The 12,151-nt window shown below is 37.8% G+C and overlaps 1 protein-coding gene across 1 annotated transcript in view; it reads left to right on the top strand.

The window, feature by feature from the left end:
• The window catches only part of EYS (eyes shut homolog), a 660,788-nt gene that overhangs the window by 465,773 nt on the left and 182,864 nt on the right, over window positions 1–12,151 (top strand). The gene's annotated exons all lie outside the window — the stretch shown is intronic.

The following is a 12,151-nucleotide window of genomic DNA, read 5'->3' as shown; positions in this document are numbered from 1 at the left end:
TCGTTCAGGTATTCAGGATAATTCTATCTTGCAGTGTAAGGCAAGTGATAGCAGATCTGGGCACGTTAATAGGAGTAAGAATTCAGATAATGGAAATAAAGGTGTTATTTGTGCAAAACCTTACGGGCAGCTTTAATGCATGGCATGCAACCTAATATTTCTCAAAGAGAAGAAAGTTAATTTATTAATATAGGGAAAATATTTCTTCAAAAGATACATTTTTACTTTCTACAGTTTTAGTTTTTTTGTTTTTTGGTGTTCTTTTTTTTTGCCTCTATAGATGATACTTCAATGAAAAACACTCTATACATTTACACTTGTATTGTATTTCTACTGCTTATAATGCACAGATTACTCAAATGAACATAATTAGAATTTCAGTATAATTAATTGTTTGAACAATTTTTGTTTCCTTGGGGAAAAAAAAAAAAAAAAGAAAAAAGCCCTAACTACTAGGTTTTCTGTTTTGAAATCCTAATTATTTTGCATTACCACTTTTCAGAAAGGTGTGGGGGTTTTGGCTACAGAAGCTGTTTTAGCATTTAAGTTGCATCAGTTATTAATGTTGGTAGATAATTCTGAGTATTGCACATTGTCACTGTTGTACAGAAAAAGCAAAATAAAAACACCCTCGATTGTGATTATGCGACTGTAACATTCTCCTAATGAACTTCCCAGGGTACAAAATGAGTCTAAAAATGCCCTTTCCAGACTGCTAGTGTATCTGAGCTAATATCACCTTGTATTACAGTGTGAAGGTAGGTCATTACTCTCACTATATGAGAAAACAATCAATGGCAGTCAGCTCAAAAAAATAATTGCAGTGTGTTGCTGTAGATATCAGAGAATATTACATTTTTCAGCCTTTTCCAAGTCTATAATGCAGTAAATCATATACATTCAGTTTTACCAGTGTAAAAATTGAAATCTGTTCATATCTTCTGCATAGTTTGCATTTGCTCTCAGTGGCTGTACAAACAGCACCAAAAAACAGTGGAACAGGAAAAGTAGGTTTCCTTCAAGGATAACAGATTTATTTTCCAGTCGGTGTGTGTTTCACTGAAGCATTTTCAATACATCCATAAAGCATTTTGTCTATGTACATACATTTATTTTACTAAAATTACTCCTCTGTTCCAAAGAACACAGTAGACATCCTCTGTATCAGCTAGAAGTTGTTGTATTCTTGATGGGAGAATTTTGATTTTCCAGAGATTTATGCTAAGAGTAGGCAATGTTAAATTTAAACAGGAGTTTGGTAGACATCCTGTGGTACCAGCCCATACCAGAATATGTATACAAGCACAGCACTGGGTTGGCACTTTTCTGGATTCCACTCATGTCTGACTGGTGCATATTCCAATCTAGTTCTACTTTACAAATGATCTGTCAGTCCCAAGGAATCTTCTGATCTTTGGTGTTTTCAGTGAAAAAGAATGTAATTTACATCTGAATAATGCCGTTATTCAAAGAGCACTTACCTCATGGAGCCAGACTTTTGTCAATCTTCTGGACCACTAACTGAAACAACTATTTTTATGTTGCTCATACAAAAATATGTCATCCTAAGCCATTTCCACCTTTGAAACTTAACCAGGACAGGCCTGCTGAGTTCCTACAATGGGGTGAACTGACTGTCTTTCAACTACGTTTTTGGAGAATTTACCTATTTATCTTGTCCATGTAAAGGAAGTAGTTATCTTCTCTGGTTCCCTTCTCTGTAACTTTATTTCAAAAATCAAGTGTGGAAATATAACTGAATTATAGCCATTTCATGAGCGGGGGAATTTAAAGCGGGGGAATACTACAGTAAGACAGTGTTGTAACTAGAGCTATGATGATTAGGACTGAAACATCCTACTTTTAGACACAATGGTAACTGTTCCGTTCGGTAAAACCTGAATAGGAATTAAAAAAAAAAAAAATGAAACTGTTAGCTCCATTAGAGAATCATCCTTTTAGTGGCTGAGTATCTCATTTCCATGAGATTTCTCTTTTTTCTAAACTTGTAAGGGAAGCCATTTGCTTTGCAGAACCTTGTAGGCATGCTTGATGAAGAGATTTTTGACAGTGATCCATTTTTCTGCATAGGATGTGTTGTAATAGTTCTAGCACTTAAAGAACATTTCTTTTTTCCCCATTGTATGGAGGATATGAATTAAGGAGTTCCTCTTTTCACAGATCTCTGCTTTTACAATGCACAACCTCACCTTCAATAGCTCTCTGCTTCATGCTTAGCACTGCTGGGTCACCAGGGCTGTGGTGTGTGATAGGCTTAGTGGCAGCTCCCTGGGCAGCTGCAACCCATGTGCTTCCACGCTGTATGCTTATATAGATCAGGATCAGATTTGATGTATTTTATATTTAGCAGCTGAAAAGTAACTGTAAAGTGATTTTATTTAGTCCTAAGATTTCTACAAGCCTGATAATTTAGCGTAATGAGATGAGAAACTGCCCAGCTGAACTGTCATTGTAATGTTTTGACATTCAGGGACCAGTTCTTCAGAAAGTATGGGAAGAACTCATAATTATAGGACATGAATGTATCCAGTGATCATTTTGTAATTATTTATTGTCGATCAGGGAGAAACGGTAATCACAGAGTAAGGATATGCTGAGACTACAGGGAGAAAGTAAACAGTCTTATATACAATCCAGTCAAGGAAATTGTATTTTTACTCTAAGAATAAATATACCTAACTGTTTTAATCATACTATGATCAATACACGTATATTTCATACACTATTCCACATAGAACTCTATCTTATATCTACCACTGACTAAATTCAGGAGGAAAATATTTTCTCAGCTGACATAGTAACAGTCAACAAGACCCACCGCAGAGTCTTGTTCACAAGACCTTTTATAGTTCTTTTGTCTTCATTAGAATATGTGCATTTGTTTATTTTGTATCTGGTTTAATATGCACCATTTCATTTCTTGGAAGAAAACTTCTGTTTCTGATAGCGTACAAGACCATCTTCTATAGTGAAAGCAACTGAATGTCATTATCTCAGTTATGTGGTTCAGTTTGATAGAGTTATATTATATGAAATAGTTCCTTCTCTGATTAGGTTGCTCCTTAACCAATAAACCATAGCAGATTGTTCTGCCCTCATGAGAAATATGTTGAGGTCAGACGTATCATATATATATATAATATATGATATATATATATATATCATACATTAGAGACAACCAGGTTTCTTGTAGAGGTTTTACTCTAAAGGATCTGATACCTCTGAAATCTGTGATACGCTTAAATGATGATTGATGATGTAGAAATCTGTCTCTAATTTTGTAAAAAAAATAAAATAAAATAGAGAATAATTTATATGATTCAGTGTATTTCCTGAAGTGCAATTGAAGATATTAATCCCATATGAGTATAAACCTATAAAACCTATAAACAGCCTAGAAACAGGAGGGGAGTCAACTCTTTGAAAGGGTAGATAATAGCAGGACAAGGGAAAATGGTTTTAAATTGAAGTTGGGAAGATTTAATTTGGATATCAGGGGGAAGTTCTTTACTATGAGAGTGGTGAGGTGCTGGAACAGGCTGCCCAGAGAGGTTGTGGATGCCCCGTCCCTGGAGGTGCTCAAGGCCAGGCTGGATGGTGCCCTGGGCTGCCTGGTCTGGTATTGAATGTGGAGGTTGGTGGCAGGGGGGTTGGAGCCTCATGATCCTTGAGATCCTTTCCAACCCTGGCCATTATATGTTTCTGTGATATGATTCTATGATAATGCTGAGGCCTTGATTCTTTTAATACTGCTTTAAATTTGTTCCCTTCTTTTTTTAATTCAACTTTCCAAAGTTTTCTGCAAATGAGAAGGTGCTACAAGCTTTACCTTAAAAATTCTAACTTTCAATTTAGTGTAGAATATTTGCTGCCAATTTAAATTAATCTTTAAACAGTGTTACTTGGTCATACAGCAGAAAGGAAGGACTGCACAAATAGGAAGTACAGAAAAGGTTAACTGAAAATGTCGTGACAAAATAGTGTACTTTTCCTTTCTGAGTAAATATGCTTTGATTTTAATATGAAATGTGTTCACTCTTTCCTCCATTAAACAATTCTTTATTAGCTAAATTCTTTTATCTGTTTCATTGTGATTTCCATGCAGACAGATTTCCAAGTGGAAAAAACACAGTGTTTCTTTTCTAGCATGAAGACAGATGGTTGTTTATTATGGTAAAGTTCACAGTGATAGGTTTAGAATATTACTGTCTTGCATGTGCAAAGAAAGTATGTATCTGACTGTTAATTATAAGATTAACATTTTTAATGTCTCTAAATATTTTAGTATTCTATAAAACTTTTATAAATTGTTCAATCAGTGAATGTTTAAATGCCATGTGTTAAAAACGGGAAATCATCTGTTAAATTTGATATTTTGCCTGTGTATATGCTGTACATTACTTAAAGGTCAGTTCTTTTGACAAAGCTGCAAAACAAGGAGTAAAGTGGGAGGCTGTTACAGGTATTTATCTTTTACCTGTCCCACCTAGAGATCTTCACAGAATCACAGAATGGCCAGGGTTGGAAGGGACCTCAAGGATCATGAATCTCCAACCCTCCTGCCACATGCAGGGCCACCAACCTCCTCATTTAACACTGGACCAGGCTGCCCAGGGCCCAATCTAACCTGGCCTTGAACACCTCCAGGGACCGGGCATCCACAACCTCTGTGGGCAGCCTGTTCCAGCACCTCACCACTCTCATAGTAAAGACCTTAAAGAATTCTGCTATATTTGTTCTCTGATACACACTTCTGAATACTTGATTTATTGAATAATATTGGTAATATCACCTTAAGCATTGAAGATTTATTTTAATAGCAGCTTTTCCATAATTTTCTCATAACTAATATTTCTGACTTGTGTCGCTGACTAATATTGTTCACTTCAGAATTTTTTCTTGTCTTTGTTTTTGAAAATAAATGTAGCTTGTCCATGAGTCATATTTTAAAACAGTGAATGTCATGACTCTGCTGTGTCATTGGTCTATTTATGTCCTCAGTAATGTCTTATACTGTGTTTAACAAGCCCAGTTTTCAGTAGTTCACTCTAACAGGTAAATATGATGTGGCTGGGGCATTAAGAAAAGAATACAATTAATTCCTAAACTATTGAAATGGTGAAGGAAAATAATATAAAAAATATGACACTATAAATGATAGAAGAGAAAGGAACAAGGCTTGTGAAGGCCTTGGAGAATATGCCTGATGAGGAGCCACTAAAGGAACTGGGGCTGTTTAGTCTGGAGAAGGGGAGCCTGAGGGGGGATCTTATTGCACTGTTCAAATACCTGAAAGGAGATCGCAGTGAGAATGGGGCTGGTTTCTACTTACTGGTGACAGGACGAGGGGAAATGGTCTCAAATTGCACCAGGTAAGGCTCAGGCTGAATATTAGGAAAGGGTTGTTAAGACCTGGAATAGGCTCCCCAGGAGGTGGTTGAGTCACCATCCCTGAATGTGTTTAATTGGATGTGGTGCTCAGGGACATGATTTAGTGGAGGGTTGTTAGAGTTAGGGAAGTATGGTTAAGTTATAGTTGGATTTGATGATCTTGAGTGTCTTTTCCAAGCTGAGCAATTCTGTGATTTTATGATTCTAGATGTCACCTCTGTGGATTATGACCACGTGTATCTTTTATCTCTAAATGCCAGAAGAGTTGGTGCATGTTTGTCATAAAAAATATACATACAGCTCACCAAATTCCAGGATTCTTTTAACACAGATATTTTCACAGCTATTTCTAAGGAAAACAAGTTATGTAATCTATTTTCCTTTATGTGCAGTAGTAGATATGAAGAAAATGCTACATTTAAGATGACAGAAAGTATTTAAAAATATTGCAGTCCAAGAAGAAAAAGTCACCTGTACTTCCAATATTTAATTATTTTGTTCTTCAGCTATCCATTTTTATTTTTAGGAAAGTTTCTAGATGTGGTTTCATAAGTTGTATGATTTGGGACAATTTGTATCAATTTTTTTTTTTTTTTTTTTTGTAACTGCAGATTTTTTTATTGTCTTTATCATCAGCTTAACCTTTAAATAAATACTTTTTATCTTTTAAAAATAGATTATCATATATCTTACAATATGATGTCATACAAAGACGTTTAGAAAGCAGTCTATTCATGGATGAATATGGAGACGACCACAGAAGTCTGAGATCAGTGTTTCTGCTATGTAACCACTGGTATGCAAACTAATCACTCAGACTGCATGCAACTTCTTGGCACGTTCAGTCTTGTATTTGTGTTTTGTAGAAGCAATTTTCAAAGCAAATAACTCCAGTTGTTGAAGAGAGGGCCCTTGGTTCTTGAGGGCAAGCGATCGTTTTAGTCCAGCATTGATTTTCCAAACTAGTGGACCAGCAGATTATATACTGTATTTGTAGTCCTACATATTAGCTTGGAGATTCTCACTGAATATGGTTAATACTTGCAGTGTGGTCTTGTCTTTCAATTACACACCTACTTCTTCCAGGAAACAGCTCTTTTCTGAGAATCATATGTGATTGACTTGGCTTTCAGTCTTAGTGTTTGCCCATTATAAAATAAGTTTTTGTGTATAATGTAGATACAAGAAAGAGACTCTTTTTTAGTGTTACTAGAAACTGATCTATTTCGTTTTGCAGTTGTGTGTGGAAGGAGAATGAAAAATTGCTGAAGTGAAACAATCTTTCCTTATTAGCATGGTGTCTCGTTCCAATTTATAGAAGGGAGAGGAGGTTCTTTTAATATCTGTATACCTGGTGTAAGATTAAGAAACAACGGTTCAAATGTTGGTCCAACCAGTTTATTATAAATCCTAATCAGGGACATGGGGAAGGGAAGGAGGGCGATAGAAAAGATAGGAAAGAAGCAAGAATCGTGTAAAGCGGGAATAGTCACCACCAGGATCCATCAGCGGTCCCTTTGCACGACGTTTTGAAGGTCTGAGGCAAAAGCTGCAAGGGGGGAGGGGAGAGCAGCAGAGTGGCCGGCCTTGGGCAGCAAGTAGGTAGCAGGAAGAAGTCGCAGAGCCAATCAGAGAGGAAGCAGCAGGACTCAGGTAGCAGGCCCAGGAGAGTTGGTCAGCATGCAGGAACTCCATGCTGAGGAATCTGATGGCAGACACCTTTGTTCTTCTTCAGCATTGTGGTAGAGCGCAGAGCAAGTCCAGAAGGGAGAGAGGCAGGTTGTGAGGCTTCTCATGGCAGAAACCTCTTCTTCATGAGGAGTCTGTGGCCAGAAAACCTCAAACTCATGATTGTAGGTCCCATTTTTATCCTTCTTCTTCTGCCATCATGGCATTCCTGGGCGCTTGGGTAAGAGTCATGTGCAGCACCTCCTGAGATGGCCATCTTCCTCGAGATAAGCCAACACAAAAGACTGCTTCATGGCCATTAAGCTGTGGCTTATCTCTCTCATCACCCCTGGCCTTGTCCATCTGTGTCCCTCAGACAAAGGATTTCACAACACTTGCCCAGGACTTGCTTGGACTTGTTATCTGTGTCCCCAGCAAGCTTTGAGACAATGATGTAAAAGAATAATATCTTACATGTGGGTAGAAGGAATGAGCCTGCCTCAGGTTCAGTGCTGGAAATAGGCAAAGAGCTCTTCTCCAGGGACTTTAGCAAAAGACAGAGAAAGAAAATAATTGTTTTGTCAGACTGTAGTTTCAGTGGACTGCATTCTCTTTGTCCTGAATTTAAAAATGTGCATGTTTCAGGTAGTTCTGTTAAGTAGCCACACAAAGAGAATTGAGAAAAAGAAGCAAATTAGACATTAGCTATCTATGATGCTGTCCAGTGCCAGGTATGTTACCCAACATCATGTTTGGGACTCTTTTTACCTCTGTGAAAATTAGCAAGGTCTAACATAGTCTTCGCTTGATTTCATATAATGTGACCAGGAGAGTTACCATTGGCAGAAGGCATAGCCACGTGTCTTTTAAATGAAGAGTAAGAATGATGTGTTAGTATAGGCAGAATATGCGAGTCATAGTAAAAAATATTTATGATAAAAAGCAAAATTCTGAAGGGTTTACTGTAGTTATCATTTATGCTTAGGGAGCTGTTAATATGCCTGAAGTAGAATGAAATTTTCAGCTAAAGCGTTACAAAAAAAATATATTTCCATTTATTTAATTTCTTGAAACTTTTTAGCTTAGGAACTAAATTTATAACTGCTTTGTTATCAAGAAAATGTAAAAATAAACCACCTTGTAAACATACCAATTTTAGTAATATTTCTGCTTACTTGGACAAACTAATAAATTTCCCTATCCATGCTAGTCTCTTTGGATCATGTCTAATATAAAGTTTAGATTCACTTAGACCAACTGTTGCTCTGTAGCTGGGGAATGACTCATCTTTCATTCCCTGAGGGATCCATCTCAGGACAATCAGATAAATATGATCTCAATCAGTGTTTGAAGATAGGCTTTTACCTTTTTTTTTTTTTTGTCATGGTTTTATATTAACTCCTGACTGCAGACAAAGGTTGTGTCTGTCAGTATTTTTACTTATGTGTTTTCAAAAGATTCATTCTTTATTCTCCACTAAACACTACTGTGATTATTTAGGCTCTGTATCCTCACCACATCTTATTTCTGTACCTTCTTTCTTCTGATATAACTTAACCATCAGAAAAAATGTAACTAGGTAGGATGTATTTTTCCCTTCTGAAGTTCTGACAAAGCTTTTTCTCTATTGTTACCTTTTGTGTTCTTCCTATATGACCTTTGAAGCGCTGACAGATCTCACTAACATGGTCATGCACAGAGTTCGTATGGATTTGAAAATCTGTTAAGAGGAGAAGACATCCAGCCTCATACTAGCAGCAAAATCACCTGGACATGGTTGGTGAACTTCATAGAATCATAGAATGGCCAGGGTTGGAAGGGACCTCAAATATCATCAAGCTCCAAACACCCTGCCGTGTATCTAGTACTAGACCAGGTTGCCCAGGGCCCCATCCAGCCTGGCCTCCAGAGACGGGGCATCCACAATCTCTCTGGGCAGCCTGTTCCAGCACCTCACCACTCTCATAGTAAAGAACATCCCTCTGATTCCAAACTAAATTTTCCCACCTTCCATTTAAAACCATTTCCCCTTGTCCTGCTATTATCTACACTTGTAAAGAGTTGACTCCCCTCCTGTTTATATGGTCCCTTAGGTACTAAAAGGCTGCAATGAGGTCACCCCTCAGCCTTCTTTTCTCCGGTCTAAACAAGCCCATCTCTCTCAGCCTGTCCTCATAGAGGAGGTGCTCCAGCCCTCTGATCATCTCTGTGGCTTTTCTCTGGACCCTCTCCAGCAGTTCTCTGTCTCTTTGGTACTGGGGGCTCCTGGACACAGTACACCAGATGAGGCCTCACAAGGGCAAAGTAGAGACGATCACCTCTCTGTCCCTGCTGGCCACCCCTCTTGATGGAACTTCCTTCTAAGTTCATGAAATTTTGGAGAATATCCCCAATCCAGTGTCATTTTATCGACATGTCAGCTTTGTATTTGCTATGGGTTAATTTGCTTAAGTATTTTTGAAAGTGGAGAAGAACAAGACTTTGAGGGAAAAGCAGCTGGGTTCATAAGTGGTAAAGCAATTTTGAGCTAATCATTCATCTGCTTTTCTGAACTGCTGGTAGAATTCTACTACCTCAGAAATAAATGTCGGTAGATCTGAGCTTAGGTAGTTTAATATTGCATTTTCATATAACTTAGAAATCATGTCCCAGATCCATTGGAGTGTCTCAGCTTTACATCTATTTAACTTTAAGAAAATGAGAAATAGTTGTGATTCTTGTGCTTCATGTTGAAGACTCTGGCATTCTGCTACTTCAGATCCCAAACTGGAATCCATCATATTCCTAATTGGATCAGTGATGTGCCTTCTCACTTAAAAACAACTTACATCTCAAACACTTCAGAATACTTTGTGAAACTGTAAACGATTATGGCATTTTTTTTTGTGATTATTGATTAAGACCAGATTAAAAGCTTGATTTAACAATAGTTTCAGATACACCTTAGTTATATTTAGAGGGAAGATAAGGTAAGGGAGGAGCTTTTTGAGACAAGGTAAACATTGAGCAAAAAGGCAACCACTTACAGCAATTGTTGTCCATCCTGCCACTTGCCCCCAGTTCAAGATCTTCAGAACACTTATAGGGTCTGTTGCTATAGGGTATACTGCAGGGTATTAACTGCTTTGAAAAATGACTGTAAAAACTGTTAAAAATAATGATAAAAATATTCTGAAGAGTTTGCTAATATGTTTTCTATTCTTCATTCACAACTCTTTACATCCAGTCATGAGCTATTTAAAATAATTGTTTTTAGGTATTGTATACAAGTTTCTTATTTTATCGTGTGGATATCATTTAAAATGAGACAGCTGTCACATTTAGCTACAAAGGTTTGCATGGATAAGTACTTTTAAAGATGTTATCCTTTTATTTTTGGGAAAAACAGTGGATAAAAGCAGTAGATAATTTTCTATCATCATGTAAATCAAACCTTTGAAATTTTGGCATTTCTAGCATTCAGCATTAAAATTGCTGTTTAATATGAATGAAAGCTTTCTTGTCGTAGTAATCTTTAGGAGAACTGAAACAATTTGATAACAAACGCCATTTCAAACAATAACAGATAGCAGAAAATGAAATAATGAAGAGTTAGGAATTTGGGAAAAAGCTTTCTTTCCTTCATTTTCCACTTGAAAATGTTGGTATAAAAATTGATTATTTCTAAAGCCTGTAACCTATTTAGCTACTAATCTCCCAGCTCCTTCATGTCATTTTTCATTCAAAGATAACCACTGTTGCACAGGTGACAAATGCCTGCTTTTTTCCTTCCTTCTCCATTTATGGCATTTACTGGAAACACCTTCTTTCAGTAATGCCTGCATCCTTACCATTTGTTCTGTTTCTGCTAATTTGCTGATAATCAAGTCATCTGCAGAAATGTTTTGTGCTTCCCCAGGCAGTATGGCAATGTAACTGCAGTCATATTTTCTGAGCCTGTCTCATTTGCATTCTTCCACAGGAAACAACGTGTACTAAAGCAGGTGAGGTGTTTTAAATAATCTCTTTGAGCTTTATTACGTAGCCTGTAAGAATGAAACACAGAAGATTGTGCTCAATTTAATAGCATAGAATAAATAGTAGTTAGTTAGGTTTTTTTTGCCAATGAAATCACCTGCTTTACTGAGTTAGGATAACTGTAGATTGTACCACCTTGACAGATTGATTTCAAGAATGCTGCAGTTAGCAACAGAAGGGCTGTCTCATTCCTGGATACAAAGATGTGCGACTGCTGGTCCCAGACCATTCTTATGAGTTTCAGTCAGCTGAGAGTGATGCTACCATCGCTAGGACCCTCCCCTCAGCACACTTCTCAGGAGCGTGTCAGCTGGCAGACCCTTTTGTGCTACCTCCCAAAATGAGTGTTCATTCCTGCAATTCCTTGACTTGTAGGCAACCCAGAAGTGTAATCGAGTCCATTTCCTGGCTCCACACCAGAATACACAAAATTCAAACTCTAAGTCTGAGAGTGTTACTGAGGCACTCTCTTAAATTCTGTCAGCTTGGGTTATAAAATCTCAAGAGACAGAATTCCATGGATTGAAAGGGACCTCTAGAAACTGGGTCCAACCACTCTGCTAAAGCAAGTTCCCTACAGTAAGTCCCGCTGCCCTGGGCAGCCTGTTCCATGCCCAACCACCTTCTGGTGAAGAACCTTTCATTATCCCCAGCCTGACCCTCCCCTGACACAGCTCCATGCCATTCCTTTAGGTCCTACCACTGTTACTAGAGAGCAGAGCTCAGCACGGCACCTCCAATCCCTGTGAACTGACAGGACTTGATGCACCTCAGGGTACAATTGGCCCTTTGCCTTCCAGGGCATACTGCTGACTTCTTATCAAACTTGCTGTTGACCAGAACCCTAGATCCCTTTCTACAGGGCTGCTCTCCATGTGTAGATCAGTTCTGTGCAGAACATGTGGGTGGTTTTAAAGTCTGTGTGTATGCATGTTTCAGTGGAATTAGGGAAAAAAAACTGAATGCACCATCAGCAGAGCAAAGGGTTGAGGTGTTACCTGAACAGAAAAGCAACTTTCTGTTAGATTCTTGCTCTGTGTTTTAGGCAGGAAAC

The sequence above is a fragment of the Centrocercus urophasianus genome, unplaced genomic scaffold, assembly GCF_019232065.1.
Source record: "Centrocercus urophasianus isolate 14NV4802_14NV808 unplaced genomic scaffold, USGS_Curo_1.0 seq_10, whole genome shotgun sequence".
In the NCBI taxonomy this organism is placed as follows: domain Eukaryota; kingdom Metazoa; phylum Chordata; class Aves; order Galliformes; family Phasianidae; genus Centrocercus; species Centrocercus urophasianus.
The sequence above is the reverse complement of the archived record's forward strand: the minus strand, read 5'-3'. Positions and strand labels throughout refer to the sequence as shown.